The 15,328-nt window shown below is 35.2% G+C and overlaps 1 pseudogene; it reads left to right on the top strand.

The window, feature by feature from the left end:
* The window catches only part of LOC141389694 (kynurenine aminotransferase-like), a 31,275-nt pseudogene extending 16,629 nt beyond the window's left edge, over positions 1-14,646 (top strand).
* The last annotated feature ends 682 nt before the right edge of the window (positions 14,647-15,328 follow it).

Raw genomic sequence — 15,328 nt, 5'->3', positions numbered from 1 at the left:
CTAGCAAAGGCCCGCTACTTCGTATGCGGAAAAGGAATAAAATATATATGAACAATACTTAATATGGAAGTGGTGAACACTGGCAATTCTGTTGTAGTAAACCCTATTTTTAATACCAACATTTAATCGATTTAGTCGCTTAATTTAATACCTTTAATTCAAAAAAAAAAAAAAAAAAAAACAAGTGAAAAGTCGTTAAGTTCGGCCGGGCCGAACTTTTTATACCCTCCACCATAAAATAGTCTTAATTAAAATGGAATAATTAGGGTCCTTTCACAATTTTGGGTGGAACAACTTTTCGACAATGGATAAATTCCTACTGCCTCCCACTATTGCTTAATTTACACTGTGAACACAAATGTTGGGGCAGGGATAATTCCTTTTGGAAATGAAAGCCCTTGGTGTGTTTGTTGTTTTTGTAGAGCACTTAAGCAACAGTTAACAAAGATATAACGCTAATTCCTGATGGCCCACAGGGTCTCTATCAAAAATTTTATCACGCCATAACGCGGAAGTTCGACTCACGGCGGATCTGTCCTTCGGGGTTCATAATATACTCACCAAGGCCTTTCTTCCCCAAGAGGAATTTTCCGTGCCCCAGACTTTCACCTACATTTTGTTGCACAGTGTTATCTAATCTAATCTAAACAAGTAAAAAAGCATTAAGTTCGGCCGGGCCGAACTTTTCATACCCTCCACCATAAAATATTCATTCCTGTCCCCAACTTTAAGTGAGTACGTTAAAATGTCAGATAATGTATATAGGGGTTATAATAAAACATGGGCCTATGTTGACAGTTTTTGATGGGAGCCTTTAATGTCAAATAACTCCTAATTCGGATAAAAAATTTAGCTAGAATCATCAAAATATCGAAAATCGGTACATAACGTGGGAACTTCAAATGTCATTAACAGCTAGTTCGGAGGTATCTGGGCTATACGAAAATATGAACTTAAATGAACAATTTTTGTTGCAGAATTTTTGTTGACTTTTAAATTTCAAATTACAGAAAGTTCGTCCAAAAAATAAAGCTAAGGTACGGAAAATCGGGAGGTTTGTTTTGGGGCTATACAAAAACATGGACCTACGTTCGGTTAAACATTTTAAATAAAATCCTCAAAGTACCGAAAATAGGGAAGTATCGTTATATTGGGGCTATGTTGAAAATTGTTGATGCAGATGTGTGGTGACCACTACAACCTTCAAATGTCAAATTACAGTTAGTTCTGTTAAAAATTGTAGCTAAAATTGCCAAATTACTGAAAATTGGGAGGTACCGTTACATGGGAGCTATATCCGAACATGGACCTATGTTGACAATTTTTGATGGAGAGGTGTTGTGACCACTAAGAACTTCAAATGTCAAATTACTGCTTGTTCGGTATAATATTGTAGCTAAAATCATCAAATTACTGAAAATCGGGAGGTACCGTTATATGGGGGCTTTCTTGACAATTTTTGGTGGAGAGGTGTGGTGACCACTAAGAATTTCAAGTGTCAAATGTTCAAATTACAGATAATTCGGTTAAAACTTGTTGGTAAAATTCTCAAAATACCTGAAATCGGGCGGTAACGTTATATGGGGGCTATTCCAAAACATGGACCTATGTCCACTAGTTATATAAGTTTATTGACATTTAAGAACCCTAAATGTCAATTGATAGCTAAATCGGTCTGAAAATGTAGATAAAAACGTCAAAATGCCATAAATCGGGGGTACCGTTATATGGAGGCTATACCAAAACTTGGACCTAGGTCCACAACTTTTGTTATATAAGTTTAGTTACACTTTAGAACCCTAAATGTCAAATTATAGCTATATCAGTCTGAAAATGTAGCTAAAAACGTCAAAATACCGTAAATCGGGGGGTACCGTTATATGGGGGCTATACCAATACGTGGACCTATGTCCACAACTTTTGTTATATAAGTTTATTGACTTTTAAAAACCCTAAATGTTAAATTATAGCTAAATCGGTCTGAAAATGTAGCAAAACCCGTCAAAATACCGTAAATCGGGGGGTACCGTTATATGGGGGCTATACCAATACGTGGACCTATGTCCACAACTTTTGTTATATAAGTTTTTTGACTTTTAAGAACTTCAAATGTCAAATTATAGCTCAATCGGTCTGAAAATGTAGCTAAACCCGTCAAAATACCGTTAATTGGGGGTTACCGTTATATGGGGGCTATACCAATACGTGGACCTATGTCCACAACTTTTTTTATATAAGTTTATTGACTTTTAAAAACCCTAAATGTTAAATTATAGCTAAATCGGTCTGAAAATGTAGCAAAACCCGTCAAAATACCGCAAATCGGGGGGTACCGTTATATGGGGGCTATACCAAAACGTGGACCTATGTCCACAAATTCTAATTTATAAGTTTATTAACACTTAAGAACCCCAAATGTCAAATTATAGCTACATCGGTCTGATAATGTAGCTAAAAACGTCAAAATACCGTATATCGGGGGGTACCGTTATATGGGGGCTATACCAAAACGTGGACCTATGTCCACAACTTTTGTTATATAAGTTTATTGATACTTAAGAACCCTAAATTTCAAATTATAGCTAAATCGGTCTAAAAATGTAGCTAAAAACGTCAAAATACCGCAAATCGGGGGGTACCGTTATATGGGGGCTATACCAAAACGTGGACCTATGTCCACAAGTTTTGTTATATATGTTTGTTGACACTTAAGAACCCTAAATGTCAAATTATAGCTACATCGGTCTGAAAATGTAGCTAAAAACGTCAAAATACCGTAAATCGGGGGGTACCCTTATATGGGGGCTATACCAAAACGTGGACCGATATAGCCCATCATCGAACTTCACCTGCCTGCAAGCAAAAGACGCATTTTCCCAAAATTTCAGCGTCCTATCTCTATTTTTGTGGATGCTAGAGTGATTACCACAGACGGACGGACGGACGTGCTCAGATCGACTTAGAATTTTACCCTGATCAAGAATATATATACTTTATAGGGTCGCAAATGAGTATTTTAATGCGTTACAAACGGAAAAACAAACTTAATATACCCTCCATACTATGGTGGAGGGTATAAAAAAAAAACAAACAAAACATCTGTCGTATCGCACCCCTACACAGCTACCATATTTTTTTATTTCGAATTTCCAAAACTACGACCTCATATCACAGACATACACCAACAGCGACTCATATTGGAAATTTCAGACTTGACTTCTGGTTTTACCCCTTCACTAACACAGGATTCCCTCCAAATACGAATTTCCAAACACTAAACTTTATCTCACCCCTTCACAACAACAATAACGCACATTCACAATTCAAGGTTCTAGCCGCAGCGGTTTCGCCAAGAACCCGAATAGGTTCTTCAAATTTTCGGAATATATCCCCATATATCGACTTATCTATATTGTCCAATTTTCTTTAAATTTGGACCTTGAATACTCAGAGGAAATAAAAGTTTAATTTAGAAAATGTCTACTTCAATCCACTTTTATTAGAAGAGATATTTTGAAGACTTAGAGTATTTTGAAGATTTTATGCACATTTTCCAACCGAAATTCGGAACTTGTGGTATGAAAGGTTAGAAAAAAAACTATTTTACAAAAAATGTATTTAATGTGCACGTGTGTGTCAACCGTTTATAACGGTAAATTTTTAATGCATTTCAATTTAGGCCTTTTTTATCAGGGGGTGAAAACCTTCGAGTTAACAAAATTGTCGCGTTGGACCACGTTTCCAAATGATCATACAAAAACAAAAAACATTTTTTGAAAAGATGCTTCACATGGTACCAACATTTACCAAATTTTTCGTGCACATAATTAAACTTTTCGTGCACATAATCCCAACCGCAATTCACTTTTCCAGCTTTATATGTTCCCCTGAAACCAATTATAGCACTATTTAGTATTTTTTGTATAAATAAGTAGGAATTTTCAAAACCTCCTCCCTACCTCCACTCTAAACAAAAATTGCTAATCTACAAAAAAATCCAACACCGAATTTCAAATTTAAAAATTCCAGTTTCACCCCTTTACAAATTCACAAATTGTACAAATTGCCAATGTAGTTTCATTTAGCATTTAAATACGAATCTCCAAAGTAACCGCAATCCTACACTCAACCAGTAATCTGTTCACGCAAATACAAATTGCATCGAATTCAGTACTGCTTCGTGCTCATTAGTATGATTTCCCAAAGTTACCACCATAACTCAATTCTACATTCTAACAGTAGTCTTAATTCCAAGTTTCAGGATTCCAGCTCACCCAAATCCAAATCATACTAAACTCACTACCATTTAGGACTTTTGGTACATCTTTCTTACTCTGTATCAGTAACCCTCATTCCAAATTTCAGGATTCCAACTCTATTCGTTAATTCAAATCCAAATTGTACTATATTTAGTACTTTTCGTACACTTTTAGTTTGAATTTCCAAAAACCTTTCTTCGTTACTCTCCATCAGTGACTCTTATTCCAAATTCCAGGCATCCTGCTCTATCCGTTCACCCAAATCCAAATTGTACTAAATTTAGTACCATATAGTACTTTTCGTACAGTTATGGTTCGAATTTCCAAAAACCTTTCTTTGTTAATCTCCATCAGTGACCCTCATTCCAATTTCAGGATTCCACCTTTATCCGTTTACCCGAATCCAAATTGTACTAAATTTAGTACCATTTAGTACTTTTGCTACTCTCCATCAGTAACCCTCATTCCAAATTTCAGGATTCCAGCTCAATCCGTTCACCCAAATCCAAATTGTACTAAATTTAGTACCATTTAGTACTTTTCCGTACACTAATAGGTCGACTTTCCAAAAACCTTTCATTGTTACTCTTCATCAGTGACCTTCATTCCAAATGTCAGTATTCCAGCTCTATCCGTTCACCCAAATCCAAATTGTACTAAATTTAGTACTTTTCGTGCACTTACTGTTCGAATTTCAAAAAACTTTTCTTTGTTACTCTCCATCAGTGACCCTCATTCCAAATTTCAGGATTCCAGCTCTATCTGTTCACCCAAATCGCAATTGTACTAAATTTAGTACCCTTTAGTACTTTTCGTATGGTATTCGATGATAACACTGTGACACAAAATGGAACTCAAAGTCTGGGGGTGGAAAATTTCTTTTGAATATGAAAGTACTTGATGAGTATACTAAGAACCCAAAAGGAAATTTTCGCCATAGGTCAAGTTTCTGAGATATCGCGCGATGAAGTTTTTGATTTTTTTCCCTATAATACTTCGTAAAATAGCTCCATATCTCTATTTGGCGTTGTTGTAGCTTCACTTTGAGGTGACATGTCTTCAGTCAAATCGATTGGCGAATCTTTTTGTAGAACATTTCATTCTTCTAACTCAATGCCTTTCATGTCCTTTTCGTCCTTTATTTCTTGAACCGTAGTGAAAGTACCACAAGATGAGATTTTTCAGCATCCGAATATTCTACAAAAATGTTGATCAGAAGATTTTAGCTACGGTTCTCTTTGACAGCTAATCGATTCTGTCACATTTTCATTGTCCTTTTTGACATTTAATCGGTTTTGGTTCAGAATAAACTATGTTTTGTTTTTCTGTATATTCGGCATTGGTTATTTATTGGTATGTAGACATAACAGTTGGTTATTGCTTATGTAGACATCTGGGGTGCTTCTGAAATATTTACCACAAATAGCTCTTGTAATGGTGAACACGTTAATAACAAATTTTCTTGGCGGATAGATCCGGTTATCTCAATTTTTGATCCGGATATTCAGACATTAAAACGGATTTTTGAACTGGTTTTAAGTACCGAATAAACTTATATGTATACCGTTAAAAAGCTTATAAAGCTGTCAATCAAATTAAATTAATTCGTTTCTGAAAACTTTGTTAATTGCAGTTCTAGAACAAAAAAACCGATTTCTTAAACCGTTTTTAAGGAAAAATATCAAAACGCGCAAATATGGAGATCAAAGGCTGGGGGGCGAACAATTCTTTTTGGCGATGAAAGTCGATGAAGATAATAATACGAACGCGGAAGGACAGTTACGCCGTAGGTTAAACTTCTGAGTTATGGCGCGATCAAATTTCGCTTGTTTTTTGTCATGTAGGTATGTATAGTTTGTCAAGAAAGAATTCATTTCGCTATAACTCAGAAGTTTAACCTACGGCGTAACTGTCCTTCCGCGTTCGTATTATTATCTTCATCGACTTTCATCGCCAAAAAGAATTGTTCGCCCCCCAGCCTTTGATCTCCATATTTGCGCGTTTTGATATTTTTCCTTAAAAACGGTTTAAGAAATCGGTTTTTTTGTTCTAGAACTGCAATTAACAAAGTTTTCAGAAACGAATTAATTTAATTTGATTGACAACTTTATAAGCTTTTTAACGGTATACATATAAGTTTATTCGGTTACTTAAAACCAGTTCAAAAATCCGTTTTAATGTCTGAATATCCGGATCAAAAATTGAGATAACCGGATCTATCCGCCAAGAAAATTTGTTATTAACGTTTTCACCATTACAAGAGCTATTTGTGGTAAATATTTCAGAAGCACCCCAGATGTCTACATAAGCAATAACCAACTGTTATGTCTACATACCAATAAATAACCAATGCCGAATATACAGAAAAACAAAACATAGTTTATTTCTGAACCAAAACCGATTAAATGTCAAAAAGGACAATGAAAATGTGACAGAATCGATTAGCTGTCAAAGAGAACCGTAGCTAAAATCTTCTGATCAACATTTTTGTAGAATATTCAGATGCTGAAAAATCTCATCTTGTGGTACTTTCACTACGGTTCAAGAAATAAAGGACGAAAAGGACATGAAAGGCATTGAGTTAGAAGAATGAAATGTTCTACAAAAAGATTCGCCAATCGATTTGACTGAAGACATGTCACCTCAAAGTGAAGCTACAACAACGCCAAATAGAGATATGGAGCTATTTTACGAAGTATTATAGGGAAAAAATCAAAAACTTCATCGCGCGATATCTCAGAAACTTGACCTATGGCGAAAATTTCCTTTTGGGTTCTTAGTATACTCATCAAGTACTTTCATATTCAAAAGAAATTTTCCACCCCCCAAAAATGCTGCTGCACAGTGTAATCAGCATATACGCATTTGTACATTACCCGACATGTGGGAACGTACGATTACCATTGGTTCGGCGGGTAAAACATTTTCAGTGACAGGTTGGAAAACTGGCTGGGCATATGGTCCAGCTAATTTAATTCGAAACCTGCAAATGGTGCATCAAAATCTGAAAAACACCAACAGTACTTACGACATTATAAATAAAATTATATACTTGTTGAAAATTAACATTATTTATTCATTAATTATTCATGGGGATACATTTGTAAAAAATTCATTAAATAATTATTATACATTTGTAAAAAATTCATTAAATAATTATTATACATTTGTAAAAAATTCATTAAATAATCGGGATACATTTGTTAAAAATTGCATATTTTATAAAAATTACATGGAGTCTTCATGGTGCCGCTCTTCATCCGGCAAGTCAAGGGGCATATGTTTGTTCGAGTGGATTGTAGAATCGGTCGATGGGCGTTGTGGTGGACACTCGTTTTCAAATCGTTTCTTCCATCGTCTATAGGTTGTATATTTTATTTCTAATATCGAGGCCGTTCTTCTCTCTGTCACGCCGGAATTTTCGATAACCCTATCTCGCTTCATTAAATTTACATCATACTTCGGCCTTTTATTTTTTTCATTAAATCCAAAAAATTCCGATGATGAATTTGGGGAGTGGAATGATGGTGAGGTAGGTGAATTTGGATGCGTTTCTCGGGTGGGGGTGGGTGAGCGGGTTGCTCGGGTAGGAGTGGGAGAGCGGGTTGCTCGGGTAGGAGTGGGTGAGTGGGTTGCTCGGGTGGGGGTGGGAGAGTGGGTTCCTCGGGTAGGAGTGAGAGAGCGGGTTGCTCGGGTGGGGGTGGGAGAGTGGGTTGTTCGGGTGGGGGTGGGAGAGTGGGTTGCTCGGGTAGGAGTGGGAGAGCGGGTTGCTCGGGTGGGTGAGCGGGTTGGTAATATGAATTCCACTGTTGTTGAGGAATCATGTGCGATTTCAGCATTATGTGTTGAGACTTCTGCATTTGCTATAGGGGGTTTGAATGGTTTTAGAGTTGGAAAAAATTAATGCGTAAAACGGAAAAAATATTTAATATGGAAATGACTAACATTGCCAAATTCAAATTGTACTAAATGTAGTACATTTCGTACCCATAAAAATTTCCAAAACTACCTCAATCGTACACTCCAAAAATTATCGTTTTTCCAAAAAACAGGATTCCCAAATTCAAATTGTACTAAATTCAGTACCATTTAGTACGTTTCGTAGACAGGAGTATGCATTTTCCAAACCATTTCCTTTTTTAAAGATCACTTCCCAACCTTCATTTCCATACCAAATTCGAAGTTTCTAGCTAAATTCATTAAAAATATACAATTAGTACTAAATTTGGTCATTTTTAGTACTTTTCGTACCCTTAGAGGTCGACCTACAGTTAAAATTTCAGGTTTCTAGGATCAGCGGTTTCGTCTGGGCGATGATATGTCAGTCAGTCACGCTATATATTTAGATATGTCAATTCCCTCAGACATTTCTGCAATAATTCAAAATAATTGAGCATAATTTTTATGTAAATGATATGTTTTTATTGGTGAAATTCAAATTCGCATAGAAATAATTTTTCAGCATGTGAGAGTTTGAAGGTGTTTTCAATGCAAGCGTCATACCTTTCCTTGGCATATTGCATTGTGACGGTTGTAGGTGTACGATATACACGTCTTCGTATGTCGGCGAATAGTTTTTCAGGGCCGCAATGAGATGTAGCATTTTCCAAATCGAAATCATTTTCCTTTAGTAATTCTTCCCATGCTGTCAACAATGAGTAGAGATTATTGCTGTTTGGGTACTGCATTTTTGCCAATAATTGTTTAAAATCCCTTATAACATTCTCTTTGGTTGCTAGAGGTGTTTGTGGTGTTACGAAAATTTGTATCAATTTTGTCGTCATTGACACGAACTTTAAAACTAGTTTCAAAATGACATCGTTGGGGTTTTTATTTGATTCAGCATAAAGTTTTACTATTATTGTATTGTTAAATAATTCTTGGTAGCGATTAATGCTGAAGTGCTCATAGAAATATTTGTCGTGGAAGTCATCTAGTGACTGCTCTGGGTTCTCCATCTGTCTCTTCGCGTATACTACATCAAGTTTATATCCATTCAAATGTATTTTTCCTAGACAATTGGTATTATATAACAAAAGGTTGAAAATCATACTTGAACAAGCCTTACCTCCTATAAATTGTGAGACTAAAGTCGTCAGTAAATGGGGAAAGTCATACATCCAAAGAATTCCGTTATACTTAAGGTTGTTTTCGTAGTACAAGGGTACCAGGCGTCTATGCGGCGTAGCCGAGTCGCAGACGATGCCTACTACTTTTACACCGATGCTATCTGCGACACGGAGCATTGGAGATAGCATACTTTCTACGTCTACATGAGAATATTTTTTCCGGGCTTCGGTGCCAATTAAAAGTTGCCACTTTTTGCATAGCCCTCTTAGCATAAATGCATACTGGGTTTTAATTGGGCTGCTATTAACATTTATTGCATCGAAACTTAGTATGGCTTTTTTATTTTCAGGAGATTTATTGGCGAAATATTCCACAAGTTTCGTTTGTGTTGTCCCTGCAGATCCCATTTGTTGTCTTGGGAACAAACTTTCTATTGTTGCGCTGTCGGGTAGTGGCCTAGTACGCAAAAAGTCCGTATACACTCTTCTCGATTGGAGAAATTTGATCATTATTATATGATTTTGTTCCGGAGTGTACGGAATGGATGATGATGCCAATTCATGAAATAGCCTTTCAATTTCTAAGAAGTCCATAACGTTTTCTTCGAATTTCTGCAACCTTGAAAAAAACCGCGTATTGCTTGGGCTTGTTTGTGAAAACTTTTGTTATGATTTCAAAATAGAGCTGGAAAAATATCGATAGCATTATCGATATTATTAATATTTCTTTTGTTTGACTGATATCGATAGTTATTTTGGATTATTATCGATATTATTAATATTTCTTTTGTTTGACTGATATCGATAGTTATTTTTGATATCGATATTATCGACAGAATTGTGCCATTAGTAAAATTGAAAACGTCAAAAGAACAACGTCAAATGAGGATTCCCCAAGAATTCATACGATTTTATTTGACTTATGCGCTACGCAATAGACACTTAATTTTGATTTCAAATACAGGCAATCGAAAACTAACGATAGTATATACACTGTCATACGGGTAAAATCATAGAACAAGTATTTTTGAACGAAATCCATTTCAGACAAATAGAACAATTTGAATTACAAATGGAATAATTCGAATTACTATTGAAATGTTTCGAATTACAAATGGAATTCTCGAATTACAATTAAAATGTTTCGAATTACATCTGAAAAAGGTGTAGAAGACAAAATTTGCTACGATTTGAATGTATACTTTCATGTTTTGCAGTTTTCAAAAATCCCCCACCCCCCCACATTTGTAGCCATTTCCATATTAAGTAAAAGAGTTGAGTAATGATGACTGACTGACTGACTGATAATCAACGCCCAGGCTAAACGGCTGGAGCTAGAAACTTCAAATTTTGGGTGAGGGCCACACTTGGTCCGAAGGTGTCAGATAAGCCTGGGTTTTTGGAAATTCGACCTAGAACGGTACGAAAAGTACTAAAATGTACTAAATATGGTACCATTTGTATTTCGCAAACGCGAAGAGCTAGAATTCTGAAATTTGGAATGAGGTTCACTAATCGAGAGCTAGAAAGGTGTGCCAAAGGGTTTTTGGAAATTCGAACTATAAGTGTACGAATAGTACTAAATGGTACTAAATTTAATGCCATTAGGTATTACGTGAACGGATAGAGCTAAAATCTTGAAATTTGGAATGAAAATTAATTTTTAGAAGATGAGTTGATATAAGAAGTTGATTTTAAAAATGTGTACTCATGTGTACGAATAGTACTAAATGGTACTAAATTTAATGCCATTAGGTATTACGTGAACGGATAGAGCTAAAATCTTGAAATTTGGAATGAAAATTAATTTTTAGAAGATGAGTTGATATAAGAAGTTGATTTTAAAAATGTGTACTCATGTGTACGAATAGTACTAAATGGTACTAAATTTAATGCCATTAGGTATTACGTGAACGGATAGAGCTAAAATCTTGAAATTTGGAATGAAAATTAATTTTTAGAAGATGAGTTGATATAAGAAGTTGATTTTAAAAATGTGTACTCATGTGTACGAATAGTACTAAATGGTACTAAATTTAATGCCATTAGGTATTACGTGAACGGATAGAGCTAAAATCTTGAAATTTGGAATGAAAATTAATTTTTAGAAGATGAGTTGATATAAGAAGTTGATTTTAAAAATGTGTACTCATGTGTACGAATAGTACTAAATGGTACTAAATTTAATGCCATTAGGTATTACGTGAACGGATAGAGCTAAAATCTTGAAATTTGGAATGAAAATTAATTTTTAGAAGATGAGTTGATATAAGAAGTTGATTTTAAAAATGTGTACTCATGTGTACGAATAGTACTAAATGGTACTAAATTTAATGCCATTAGGTATTACGTGAACGGATAGAGCTAAAATCTTGAAATTTGGAATGAAAATTAATTTTTAGAAGATGAGTTGATATAAGAAGTTGATTTTAAAAATGTGTACTCATGTGTACGAATAGTACTAAATGGTACTAAATTTAATGCCATTAGGTATTACGTGAACGGATAGAGCTAAAATCTTGAAATTTGGAATGAAAATTAATTTTTAGAAGATGAGTTGATATAAGAAGTTGATTTTAAAAATGTGTGCACTAATTTGTACTAAATGTGGTACAATTTGAATTTGGGTGAACCAATAAAGTTGGAATTCTGAAAATAGGAATAACTATTACTGTTGGAGTGTAGGTTTGAGATATGGAGGTAGTTTTCGAAATTTGTACATATTGTGGGATTGGGATACTTTTGAAAATTTGTACTTATGGCTACGAAAAGTACTAAATGGTACCAAATTTCGTTCAATTTGGATTTGGGTGATTGTATACATTTGGAATCCTGAAATTCGAAATTATGATTACTTTTGCAGTGTGGGAGAGAGGTAGGTTTGGAAATTCGGACCTATGGGAACAAAAAGTAGTAAATGGTACTACATTTGGTACAATTTGAGGTAGTTGTGGAAATTCGTACTGATGGGTACGAATAGCACTAAATTGTACTAAATTTGGTACAATACGGATTTGGGAGAATGGATACAGCTGGAATACTGAAATCTGGTATTGAGACTACTGTACTTATGTGTACGAACTGTACTAAATGGTACTAAATTTAGCACTGATAGAGTGTGATTCCTCAAATTTGGATTGAGGGTCACTTAGGAAGACTAAAAAAGATGTACCAAAGGGTTTTAGGAAACTATGAGTGTACGAAAAATACTAAATGGTACACATTGTATTACTATATTACTGTTGGAGTGTAGGACTGAGGTAGTTTTGGAAGTTCGTACTTAGAGTACGAAAAGTACTAAATTATACTAAATTTGGTACAATGGTGATTTGGGCTAACGAATAGAATTGGAATCCTGAAATTTGAAAGTAGGATAAATGTAGGAACGTAGGATTTAGATACGAAGCTCGTTTTGGATATTCGTGTAGCAAATGGTACTAAATTTGATACATAAGGGATTTGGGAGTACGGATAGAGCGAAAATCCTAAAATTAGGAGTGTAGGTTGTGATATATAGGTACGGAAAGCACTAAGAAAAATGTGATTGTACGCGAATTTGAAACGATGGACAAAAAATGCAAAAAATGCAGTAAAATAGAAAACAAAATTTGCTACGATATTGTTCATTTCTATTATAACTTACCATTTTCTGATAATGAGCTTGTGGACCGCCTTCTTTGCTTATACTCCCATTCAGCATTTAATGCCTTCCGCTTCCTAGATCTGTTCTCCTGTTGTAAAATGGTTTTTATTTGGAAAACCGTTCCATCGATCAGCATCGATATACTCATTCGAAGGTTTTCCAACGCACTTAAAATTGAATTGCTTGTCATTGTCAATAAGTTCAAATTCACTGTTGAACATTCAGGAAAAATTACACGAAACCAGCGTTGCCAGTATTGAGGATTTAGAAAACAAAAGCTCTGTTCATCATCTTTGGCGGTTTTATCATTTTCAAAAGTAATGCTTGGTTTACATTATGAAATCGAGTTTGCAGTTTGAAATCGACTCGATTTCGTAATGTGAACCAAGCATACTTTTGAAAATGATAAAACCGCCAAAGATGATGAACAGAGCACTGGTTTTTCCTGAATGTTCAACAGTGAATTTGAACGTATTTGTGACAATGACAAGCAATTCAATTTTAAGTGCGTTGGAAGACCTTCGTGATCGATGGTACGGTCTTCCAGACCGTTAGAGCAGAAGGATAGATCCCAAGAAATTTAAGATCTGAAGAAGGAGTTGGAGCTAGCCAAAATTCAAGATGGAAGTCCACAAGTTCATTATCGGAAAATGGTAAGTTATAACAATATCGTAGCAAATTTTGTCTTCTATTTTACTGCAGTTGCATTTTTTGTCCATCGTTTCAAATTCGCGTACAATCACATTTTCCTTACGAAATTTACGGAACAGGCCGTTATGTTGTCGGAACAGAAAGCCGCCGCCGACGCCGAAAAATGGATTGCTTCGTTGTCTGAAAAAAACAAAACAAATAAACAAAACAAATAAAAGGTGGTGGTTCAAATTGGACCCCCAGTGGTTCAAATTGGACCAAGTGGTTCAAATTGGACCAAGTGGTTCAAAGTGGACCAAGTGGTTCAAATTGGACCCCCAGTGGTTCAAATTGGACCAAGTGGTTCAAATTGGACCAAGTGGTTCAAATTGGACCATGTGACCAGCTATAGTTGTAATGTGCTGTTGTTGTTATTGTTTCGGTTAAGGCCAACATTAAATCTAATTCCAATTTGCTGGCTGTTGCTGTTGCCGACTCCATTGCAAGAAGCTGTGGCTCGGGGTTTTGAATTGGAAATGACACGTTTAGATAGTCCCGAATGCTTTTTTCAATAGCCTGCCAAGAGAATTGCAAGTGAAAAGAGATTTTATGGCAAAATTCTTGCAAGATGCTGGCATGAAACCAACCATACCAGAGGGTGGTTACTTTATGTTGGCTGATTGGACAAATTTGGGTAGTATACAATTTTTGTATGTCTTGTTGGAAATTTATATTCTAATTATTTTAATTACAGAAAAGAAAATCAACATCAATTCAGAACCGGACAAATATCGTGATTATAAATTCACCAAATGGATGACCAAGAATATGGGTTTACAGGTTGGTTTCATATTTGTTTTATTCGTTTTGTAATGTTATTAATTTGAGAATCCTTTTTTCTTTTTTTAAGGGTATTCCTCCCAGTGCTTTTTACAGCGATGAACACAAACATTTGGGTGAAGATTTTGTTCGTTATTGTTTCATTAAGAAACAAGCCAACCTGGAAAAGGCCTCTGAATTATTGGAAAAATTAAAAAATAATTAGATACCATTTGGCATATGGTATTAGATATGAAAGCTGAAGATCTGGAATTTTCACACATGGATTTTTTATGCCAATGTACACTAATAGGTCGAATTATCAAAAACCTTTCTTTGTTACTCTCCATTAGTGACTCCCATTCCAAATTTCAGGATCCCGGCGCTATCTGTTCACCGAAATCCAAATTGTACTAAATTTAGTACCCTTTAGTACTTTTCGTACACTAATAGGTCGAATTATCAAAAACCTTTCTTTGTTACTCTCCATTAGTGACTCCCATTCCAAATTTCAGGATCCCGGCGCTATCTGTTCACCGAAATGCAATTAGTACTAAATTTCGAATTTCCAAAAACCTTTTATCGTTACTCTTCATCAGAGACTCTCATTTCAAATTTCAGGATTCCATCTCTATCTGTTCACCCAAATCCAAATTGTACTTAATATAGTACCATTTAGTACTTTTCGTACAATTATAGTTTGAATTTCCAAAAACATTTCATCGTTACTCTTCATCAGTGGCCCTCATTCAAAATTTCAGGATTCCAGCTCTATCCGTTCACCCAAATACAAATTGTACTAAATTTAGTACCATTTAGTACTTTTCGTACCCTTATAGTTCGAATTTCCAAAAACCTTTCACCGTTGCTCTTCATCAGTGACCCTAATTCTAAATTTCTGGATTCCA

The sequence above is a fragment of the Musca autumnalis genome, unplaced genomic scaffold, assembly GCF_047663935.1.
Source record: "Musca autumnalis isolate F117 unplaced genomic scaffold, ASM4766393v1 scaffold_1, whole genome shotgun sequence".
Classification (NCBI taxonomy): Eukaryota; Metazoa; Arthropoda; class Insecta; order Diptera; family Muscidae; genus Musca; species Musca autumnalis.
Note: the sequence above shows the minus strand (reverse complement) of the source record. Positions and strands in the feature narration are given on the sequence as shown.